Here is a 10,287-nt window from a genome sequence, read left to right as displayed (position 1 = left end):
AAGGTCCGCTTCCGGATTTGCGGGAAATTGCGCGCGCATCCTAGAGGCCGGACTGGCTGGGACCACTGCGGACCGGGACAAGGCCTGGGCGGGGCCTGCGCTTCTGTTTGCCTGACTGGCCGCGCTTGTTTTCAGGGTTTTGGAGGCAAGATCCGCTTAGAGATCTGAAAACGGATCTTGCCTGCGCAGAGCAAAATCGGTTGTTGATTATATCCACGCAAATTCCTTCTATTAAAATGAATTTCAAGTCCCACCTACCCTGGAAGCAGAAAGAGAGAGAAGAGAGAGAGTAAAGAGAGATAAAGAGAAAACAGAGAAGTTGAAAAAGAGAAAACCAAGAAAGAAAGAGAGAAAAAACGAAAATAAATGGACAAGAAAGAAAAGTAAGGAGGAAAGGGAAGGGAGGAAGGGAAGGGAAGCTTTAGGAATTGAATTAACACACTTTGGAATTGTCTGTGAAGGGGATGCAAGCTAAAATGTGAAATGCAAAACCCTGCCAGGGTAGAATGTTCTATTTCATGCCAATGTCCCACAGAAGATATATACTTTTCATTTATCTTCCCCATTCACTCTAGAAGGTGAAGGTCAACCCTGTGCTCAATTCCAGAGACTTTCCTTGGGACATCATGTTGGGCATGGAGGACTAAGGCCTGTGTAAAGAGAAGTTACCAACTGTTTCTTTAAAAAAAAAAAAAAAGAAACAATAACTTTTAAAAATAGTCATAAACAACTAAGTTTTTGTTGTTGTTGAGACAGAGTTTCCCTCTGTCGCCCAGGCTGCAGTACAGTGGCACGCACTCAGCTCACTGTAACCTTTGCCTCCTCGGTTCAAGTGATTCCCCTGCCCCAGCCTCCAGAGTAGCCACCATGGCCGGCCCAACTTAGTTTTTTTAATGCTTTTTAAAATGTTAAGACAGGGTCTCTGCCACCCAGGCTGGAAAGCAGTGGCACAATCATAGCTCACTGCAACCTTGACTTCCTGGGGTCCTGGGCACCTCCCATTTCAGCCTGGCAAGTAGCTGGAAGTAAAGGCCTGTGCCTCTCCACTGTGCTAATTTTCTGTGTTTGTTTTTAATAGAGATGTAGTCTGGCTTTGTTGCCCAGGCTGGTCTCCAGCTTCTAGCCTCAAGCAATCTTCCCATCTGCTCCTCCCGAAGGGCTGGGATTATAGGCATGAGTCACCTTGCATGGGAGATAAGGACCCCACATCAGGACCTCAGGTTATTTTTGAAACGCAAATACCTAAGACCCACAAGCAGGCCCACTGGCTGCAGACAGTGGGGTCACCTGAAGAACTTTTCTTTGATCTGAGTACCAACTTCTCACCTCAGTCACTGGGATCCTGGACTATGGCACTGCTCCAGGCAGGCCTGGTTATCCTGCTGGAGGCAGCAATCCTCTTGAGCCTAGTGAAATGCAACTGGCTGTACCTCAAAGATGTTGCCCTGAGATTCTGCCAGTCAAGGTATTACTTCAATCTCCTGAGACCAGCCTCTACCTCCAGATCCAGGGAGGTCAGTGGACTAGCTTTATTAAAGGGGATATCTGGGCCAGGCGTGGTGGCTCATGCCTGTAATCCCAACACTTTGGGAGGCCGAGGCAGGCAGATCACCTGAGGTCGGGAGTTAGAGACCAGCCTGGCCGACATGGTGAAACCGCATCTCTACTAAAAATACGAAATATGTATATATATATATATATTAGCCAGGGATGGTGGCACATGCCTGTAGTCCCAGCTACTCGAGAGGCTGAGACACAAGAATTGCTTGAATCCAGGAGGTGGAGGTGCAGTAAGCCAAGATTGCATCACTGCACTCCAGCCTGGGAGACAGAGCGAGACGCTGTCTCAAAAAATATAAAAATAAAAGGGTAACTGGATTGGCGGAGAGACTGCAGGACAGCATTCAAGTGGGGTTGAATTGGCCCAGTTGCATCTGACTTCTCACTTGTAGTTCCCAAGAATGAATATAGAATGTGCTGGAAAAGCAACATCCTGAGAGGAAGGGAGCGGTGAGAAAAGGACAGGATGTGTTCCAGATCCCCAGAACAGGATGCCCTTTGTTGCTTTAGGCCAATGTGCCATGCATCCCTGGAGCATGAAACCCAGGATGGGCTGCCTTCCAGCCTCCCGCAACTGTGATGCAAGTTGTGATGCAAGTTGAACACACAGAGAGAGACTGCATCTGCACTGGGTGTTTTTCCTGAGCCTTGGGGAGCAGAACACATGAATCCTAGGCATCTGCTGATCTGTATGTAACAAATCCACTTCATGTAACTTACTGTGTTTGCGTGAGATTCTCTCTCACTCAACTCAGACACATTGGCAACCAGTGTGCAGTGAACCTGCTTCACAAGCAAGGATGTGGAGAAACTATCTTGGTACATGTTGTGGGAATCTGAAATACTGCAGTCAGTATGGAAAACAGTATCATGGGAAACTTCCTCAACTCAAGATCACCTACCAACCCTTACAGAATCATCATACATACTGGGGAAAGCATAGTTTCCCCCAGAGGTTGGGATGATGGCAAGGATGTCTCCTCTCATCACTACTGTTCCACACAATATCAAAGGTTCCAGCCAGTGAAATAAAGGAAAATGAAATAAAAGTGACAGGCTGGATGTGGTGTCTGAGGCCTGTAATCACAGTGCTTTGGGAGGCTGGGGAAGGAGGGTGGCCTGAGGACAGGAGAAAAAACAATAGTGTACCAACAGAAAATACGATGGTTGTGCAGGCTAATACCTTCCCCAAAGGAAGGTATCTTCATCCCTGTAACATGTGTTACTGGACATGTCAAAAGGGAGTTTGCAAATGTGGTCTAGTTAAGAATGTTTAGATAAGACATTATCCTGAATTATATGGTCAAAGGGATAGAATCACAAGGTTCAATATCAGAAGGGTGCAGGTGGACACCAAGGGACAGAGACAGTGGTGACGTGTTGAAAATAGAGGGATAAAGAGATTTTTTTCTCGCCTTTAAAGATGGAGGAAGTGGACCATGAGTCAAAGGATGTAAGTGGCCTCTGGAACCTACAAAAGGTAAGGAAACAAATTCTCCCCTGGAGATTCATGAAGAGTCACAGAACTGTGGACCCATATTAGATATGTGACTTACAGAATTGCAAAATAATAAATTTTTGTTGTTTTAAGCCAAGCGCTGTGTATAGCAATAGGAAACTGATGAAATGATTTTATGTAGAAAATTCCAAAAAAAAATCTACAAAAATCTCTAGAACAAGAAAAATGTAAAGGTAGCAAAGTATAAGATCAACCTACAAAAATATCGTATATTTCATCAGCCAGGCATGGTGGCTTATGCCTGTAATCCCAGCACTTTGGGAGGCCAAGGTGGGCACATCACTCGAGCTCAGGAGTTTGAGACCAGCTGGGTAACATGGTGAAACCCACTATAAAACCCAAAAATTTAACAGGCCATGGTGGCCCATGCCTGCAGTGCCAGCTACTCGGGAAGCTGAGGTGGGAGGATGACTTAAGCCTGCAGGATAGAGGTTGCAGTAGCTGAAACTGCTCCATTGCACTCCAGCCTGGATGACAGAGTAAGATCCTGTCTCATAATAATAATAATCATCTTGTATATTTCTATACACTAGGAATTTACACATGAAACCTGATATTAAAAATAAAATACTATGTATGATTGCTCCATTAAAAAAAAGGTCAAAGAAATACATGTCAAACATTCATAGAACTGTTATGTTACAACTACCAAATGCTGATGAAAGAAGTCAAAGACAGCATATAGAGACATATACCATATACATTTATTCGAAGACTCCATATGAAACAATATGAAATTACACAAACCTGACATATAGGGTTAATAGCTTTCCTAATTAAGGCATTCTGCAGATACTAACAAGGTTAGCAGTTATGTAGAAAGACAAAACCAAACACTTAAAATAGCTAAAACAACAACAACAAAAGACTGGAATCCCTTCATGCGATTTCAAGTCTTCTAATACAGTAAAAGCATTTTTTCCCTTTCTCATATTTACAGTAAACCTAGTTTGTACTTGCCATTGTCTCGGAGCAAGAACCTGTCCCAGAAAAAAAAAAAAAAGAAAATTTCCATTCAAAACGAACAGGATTTAGGCCAGGCACGGTGGCTCACACCTGTAATCCCAGCACTTTGGGAGGCTGAGGCAGGCGGATCAACTGAGGACAGGAGTTCAAGACCAGCCTGGCCAACTTGGTGAAACCCCATCTCTACTCAAAATACAAAAATTAGCCAAGGATGGTGGCAGGCACCAGTAATCCCAGCTACTCAGGAGGCTGAGGCAGGACACTAGCTTGAACCTGTGAGGCAGAGGTTGCAGTGAGCCAAGATTGTGTGACAGCACTCCAGCCTGGGCAACAGAGTGAGACTGTCTCAGAAAAAACACACACACACACACACACACAAAAAAAAAAACAGGATTTATACTATTGGTTTTCCACAGAATTCTCCCAGTTGCAGAGTTTCCCAAGCACTATTTATTAGTGTGGCTTTGCAGGGTGCAATGGCTCACACCTGTAATCTCACCAGTTTGGGAGGCAGAGGAAGGAGGATGACTTGAGTCCAAGAGTTCCAGGCTGCAGTGAGCTATGATTGCCACTGCACTCCAACCTGGCTAACAGAGCAAGACCCTGTCTCAAAAAAAAAAAAAAAAAAAAAAAAAAAAAAAAAAAAAATCATGCAGCTTCTACTCTGCCCATCTGAGCTCTTACCTGTGTTCACACCTTTGATCCGTTCCCTCCCATCTGGATTTTTTGCTATTTTCCCTTCACTCTGCAGAGTCCAGCGCTCTCTCCTTTGTTCTCACATAGAGATAATACTCAGGTCAGGAAGACAAATTCCTGTTTATAAAAAAAAGAGAACCAAGGTGTACTGTGACACCTTTAAAACTCAAGCCCTGGGCTGGGTCAGTGGCCCACGCCTGTAATCCCAGCACTTTGGGAGGCCGAGGCAGGCAGATCACTTGAGGTCAGGAGTTCAAGACCAGCCTGGCCAACATGGCAATACCCTGTCTCTACTAAAAATATAAAAATTAGCCAGGCATGGTGGCAGACGCCTGTAATCCCAGCTACTTGGGAGTCTGAGGCAGAAGAATCACTTGAACCCAGGAGGTAGAGGTTGCAGTGAGCCGAGATAGCACCACTGCACTCCAGCTTGGGTGACAGAGCGAGGCTCCATCTAAGTAAAAAAAAGAAAGAAAGAAAATCCATGGTTTCCAAAACATACTTGTTTCCATTAATTTATTAGGAACGCTCTTCCGTCTGGCTGTTCATCTGTATCCTGTGTAATATCCTTTATAACAAAAGGTACACCTAAGTAAACTGTTTCTCCGAGTTGTGTAAATCTCTCTAGCAAATTCTGGGGGCAGTTTTGTGCAACTGAGCCCCTCAGCCTCCTGTGAGATCTAATGCTAACTCCCTATAAATGGTGTCAAATTGAGTTCAATTACAGAACACCCAGTTTTTATCTGATGAAAAATTCCTTGTTGGTGGGAAGTAATGCTCACACATTTTGATGACCAGAGATGAGGCATTTTGTGTTGAGTGTTCACTATTGTGTTGATTGTGCGAGTAGAAAAAACACTTTGGTTTTTCCTCCTATCTTATACACTCGCCCACAGCCTACCCCATCCCAAGAGAAGTGAAGATAGTCACCCACACCTGAATGAGTCAAGTCACTGCCCTCTGGCAGAATAAGGACAGCAAGTGGAAGCTAACCTCTGATACCAAGAATGATGAATTGCACATGCCTTATAGACAGTTTTCCAATTCTCATCTTCGTCTGTATATTTTAAACAAATTTTATGTTTATTATAAAGAAATTAATCATAATATCCAATCAATTCATCATTCATCTGGACTGAGCGTGCCCCGTTTCCTTATTACTGTGTTTCCCTCCCTCATTCTCTACCTACGTCTCATTCTCACCTTCTTTTCCTAGCTCTTGTTTTTCTCTTTATTTTTCCCCTAGGATTCTGCTCATTTCAAGCCCTTCTTCCTTCTCCCGCTCTTCCCTCTATCCTTCTCTTCCACTTGTTCTGCTCCTTTCTCACTTCTTTCACCTCTTATTCTTCTTTCTGCCCAATCTTTGTCTCCAATCTTCATATATTTCTGCCTCTTTCTTCCCCCGTCTCTTGCTGCCGCTTAGGTTCCCCTGTTAAATTCCCTCTTCCCTGCTACACCCCCCATCCCCACTCTCTGGCACCCCCAGATCCCAGGTCTCCCCGGCTGTGGTTCTCCCTCTGCTTTCCTCACTGGCTGCCCCCTCTTGCTGTCCCAGCACCATGCTGCTCTGTCTGCCCTGGCTCCAAATCCCTCCTTCTCTCCCCAAGTCTCGCATCTGGGAGGAGCCTCCTCCTTTCTGCCCCTCTCCCTATCTTGCAGAACTCTATCTCTCTAGAAACCCAGTTTTTCTCTAAATTTCTCTAGTTGCTTTTCTCCCTCTGCTCCTTTCTCAGCATCTTCATTCACTGTCTCTGCAAATCCTTCATCCACCATCTACTTTGCCATCTGTTTTCTGGTTTTTGTTTGTTTGAGATGGAGCTTTGCTCTTGTCGCCCAGGCTGGAGTGCAATGGTGCGATCTTGGATCACCACAACCTCCGCCTCCCGGGTACAAGCAATTCTCCTGTCTCAGCCTCCAGAGTAGCTGGGATTACAGGCATGTGCCACCACACCCGGCTAATTTTGTATTTTTTATAGAGACGGGGTTTCTCAATGTTGGTCAGGCAGGTCTTGAACTCCCGACCTCAGGTAATCTGCCCGCCTCAGCTTCCCAAAGTGCTGAGATTACAGGCATGAGCCATCGCGCCCGACTGCCATCTGTTTATGGGTCTCCTTCATTCTTCTTTCCCATCTCACCATTTTGTCTATTTCCTCTCCTCCACACATTCACAGGGAAGGGATTAGAGTCAGATCCCCACCTCAAGAGCACCTTTTCTGTGGGATGGAATTTGGGATGAGAGAAACCTTAATGTCCTGAGATAGAAGTCACGTCCCCACACTCGAAATCAGGAGAAGCGGTGGCCGGAAAGGGGAGACCTGGGGAGCAGAAGGGCCCCCAATCAAGGAGGAAAAAGGCAGGAGAAAGTCAGGAGAGGGCGGGGTCTGCAGGATCCCAGGACCAGGAAGAGTTCGCGGCCTCCCTGGGACTGGGGCTGCGTCCCTGCTCTCCAGGGGCCGATGAGGGAGCGGCTGGGAAGCACCCAGGGCTGGAATCAACCTTGCCGTGAGGACCTTAGAAAAGCTGCAGGCGAGTGTAGGGGACACTGAAGGATTTGAGGCAGGAAAACTCCACGATAAGAGCTGTCTACATGGCCCTGTGGCAGAAGCTCAGAGGACACGACCTTGTGGCATTGAGTCCATTAAACCTCTTTGTCTTCATAAATTACCCAGTCTTGGGTATTTCTTTATTAGCAGCATGAGAACAGACTAATACAGTAAATTGGTAATGGTAGAGTGGGGTGCTGCTATAAGGATACCTCAAAATGCGGAAGCAAATTTGGAACTGGGTAACCGGCAAAGGCTGCAACAGTTTGGAGGGCTCAAAAGAAGACAGGAAGATGTGGGAAAGTTTGGAGCCTCCTAGAGAATGGTGTTGAATGGTTCCGACCAAAAAGTCCAGGCTGAAGGTGGTCTCAGATGGAGATGAGGAACTTTATTGGGAACTGGAGCAGAGGTGTGCTGCAGGGGCAGAGCCCTCATGGAGAACCTCTGCTAGAGCAGTGCAGAAGTAAAATGTGGGGTTGGAGCCCCCACACAGAATACTCACTGGGGCACTAACTAGTGAAGCTGTGAGAAAAGGGCCACCCTCCTCCAGATCCCAGAATGGTACATTGACCGACAGCTTGGAGCGTGTACCTGGAAAAGTAGCAGACATTCAACACCAGCCTGTGAAAACAGCCAGGAGAGCAGCTGTACCCTGCAAAGTCACAGGTGCAGAGGTGTCCAAGACCATGGGAACCCACCTCTTGCATCAGTGTGACCTGGATGTGAGACATGGAGTCAAAAGAGATCATTTCAGAGCTTCAAGATTTGACTGCCCTGCTGGATTTCAGACTTGCATGGGGCCTGTGACCTGTTTTGGCCAATTTCTCCCATTTGGAATGGGTGTTATTTATCCAATGCCTGTACCTCCATTGTACCTAGGAAATAACTAACTTGCTTTTGATTTTACAGGCTCATAAGCAGAAGAGACTTGCTTGTCTCAGATGAAACTTTGGACTGTGGACTTTTGAGTTAATGCTGAAATAAGACTTTGGGAGACTGCTGGGAAGGCATGATTGGTTTTGAAATGTAAGGACGTGAGATTTGGGAGGGACCAGGGGCAAAATGATACGGTTTGGCTGTGTCCCCACCAAATCCCATCTTGAATTATAGCTCCCATAATCCCCACATGTTGTGGGAGGGACCAAGTGGGAGGTACGTGAATCATGGGGGTGGGATTTTCCCATACTGTTCTCATGATAGTGAATAAATGTCATGAGATCTTATGGTTTTGTAAAGGGCAGTTTCCCTACATAGGCTCTCTCTTGCCCGCCACCATGTAAAACATGCGTATGCTCCTCCTTCACCCTCCGCCATGATTGTGAGGTATCTCTAACCCTGTGGAACTGCTAGTCCATTAAACCCCTTTTTCTTTATAAATTACACAGTCTTGGGTATGTCTGTATTAGCAGCATGAGAACAGACTAATACAATATCCCAGGCTACTCACCTATCCCTGTTCTCCAATTTGGACCAGCTGGGGAAGTCCATCCTGCTTTTCCCAGAAAGCCTCATTATGTAGTAAACATTCACAGACCATGTCAGTCTATGGCATCACCATTCTCAATATCTAAACCAAACTTTAGGTGGACTTCAAACAAATTCCAGTAGAGCAGTCAAAAGTTCAAATTATCAACCAGGCATGGTGGCTCACACCTATAATCCCAGTACTTTGGGAGGCTGAGGTGGGCGGATCACAAGGTGAAGAGATCAAGACCACCCTCGCCAACATGGTGAAACCCCGTCTCTATTAAAAATACAAAAATTAGCTGGGCGCGGTGGCTCAAGGCTATAATCCCAGCACTTCGGGAGGCCGAGGCAGGTGGATCACGAGGTCAGGAGATCGAGACCATCCTGGCTAACACAGTGAAACCGCGTCTCTACTAAAAATACAAAAAAATAGCTAGGTGAGGTGACAGGCACCTGTAGTTCCATCTACTCAGGAGGCTGAGGAGAATGGCATGAACCCAGGGGCAGAGCTTGCAGTGAGCCGAGATCGCGTCACTGCACTCTAGCCTGGGCGACAGAGACTCAGTCTCAAAAAAAAGAAAAAAATTTATGAATATTAATATTTTTCCACTTATGTCACCAAGGACTACTAGGAAAAAAAAAGGCCAGGCGCGGTGGCTCAAGCCTGTAATCCCAGCACTTTGGGAGGCCGAGATGGGCGGATCACAAGGTCAGGAGATCGAGACCATCCTGGCTAACCCGGTGAAACCCCGTCTCTACTAAAAAATACAAAAAACTAGCCGGGCGAGGTGGCGGGCGCCTGTAGTCCCAGCTACTCCGGAGGCTGAGGCAGGAGAATGGCGTGAACCCGGGAGGCGGAGCTTGCAGTGAGCTGAGATCCGGCCACTGCACTCCAGCCTGGGCGACAGAGCGAGACTCCGTCTCAAAAAAAAAAAAAAAAAAAAAAAAGACATTGTGGTACAGTAATTTCACTCTTATTCAATACCTTCATTTAATAGTATTTGTCATATATTTGTATTTTCGTGTTATAAAAATTAAGGTGCATGCCATGAGTCTTCTTTGGCACACTTAGGCACACAGAAATATAATGAACAGTGAAATGTTTGATGGACTTTTGAGGGTGTATGAGGCTGAAGTGGCACTGTTATGGATTATATGTACCCATATAAGCATTCTTTGCCAAAGCACAGAGAGAACAACTCAAGTATTAAGTATGATTAGTCTAAATTATACTTACCCAAGGTTATGCACTCACAAGTGTATGCATATGTTGTTTCATTTCACACATACACAAAACTGTTCTGGATGCGTCAACCTTAAAATTCTAATGGTGCATTTTTTTAAATGCCTATTTTATACTAGAGTAGTTAGACACATATCACTGCTACATAGCTCGGTGTGAAGACCAAAAAAACCAAACTGCAGAGTATTTACTATTAATGGTGCATTATTGTGCAGTATATTCTCCTAAGGGGGAATAAAACAGTTGGTAAAAATGATGTGATTCATACTTAGGAAGATTTTAATTTTATTAAT

The 10,287-nt window shown here is 45.5% G+C and overlaps 1 long non-coding RNA gene across 1 annotated transcript; it reads left to right on the top strand.

Annotated features, from left to right (window-relative positions):
* The first annotated feature begins 8 nt into the window (after positions 1-8).
* LOC126943078 (uncharacterized) lies at positions 9-9,312 on the top strand. Its single transcript, XR_007721690.1, has 3 exons — positions 9-383; positions 2,984-3,040; positions 8,194-9,312. It is a non-coding gene; the product is annotated as an uncharacterized LOC126943078 (long non-coding RNA).
* The last annotated feature ends 975 nt before the right edge of the window (positions 9,313-10,287 follow it).

This window comes from Macaca thibetana, chromosome 19 (genome assembly GCF_024542745.1).
Source record: "Macaca thibetana thibetana isolate TM-01 chromosome 19, ASM2454274v1, whole genome shotgun sequence".
Lineage (NCBI taxonomy): Eukaryota > Metazoa > Chordata > Mammalia > Primates > Cercopithecidae > Macaca > Macaca thibetana.
The sequence above is the reverse complement of the archived record's forward strand: the minus strand, read 5'-3'. Positions and strand labels throughout refer to the sequence as shown.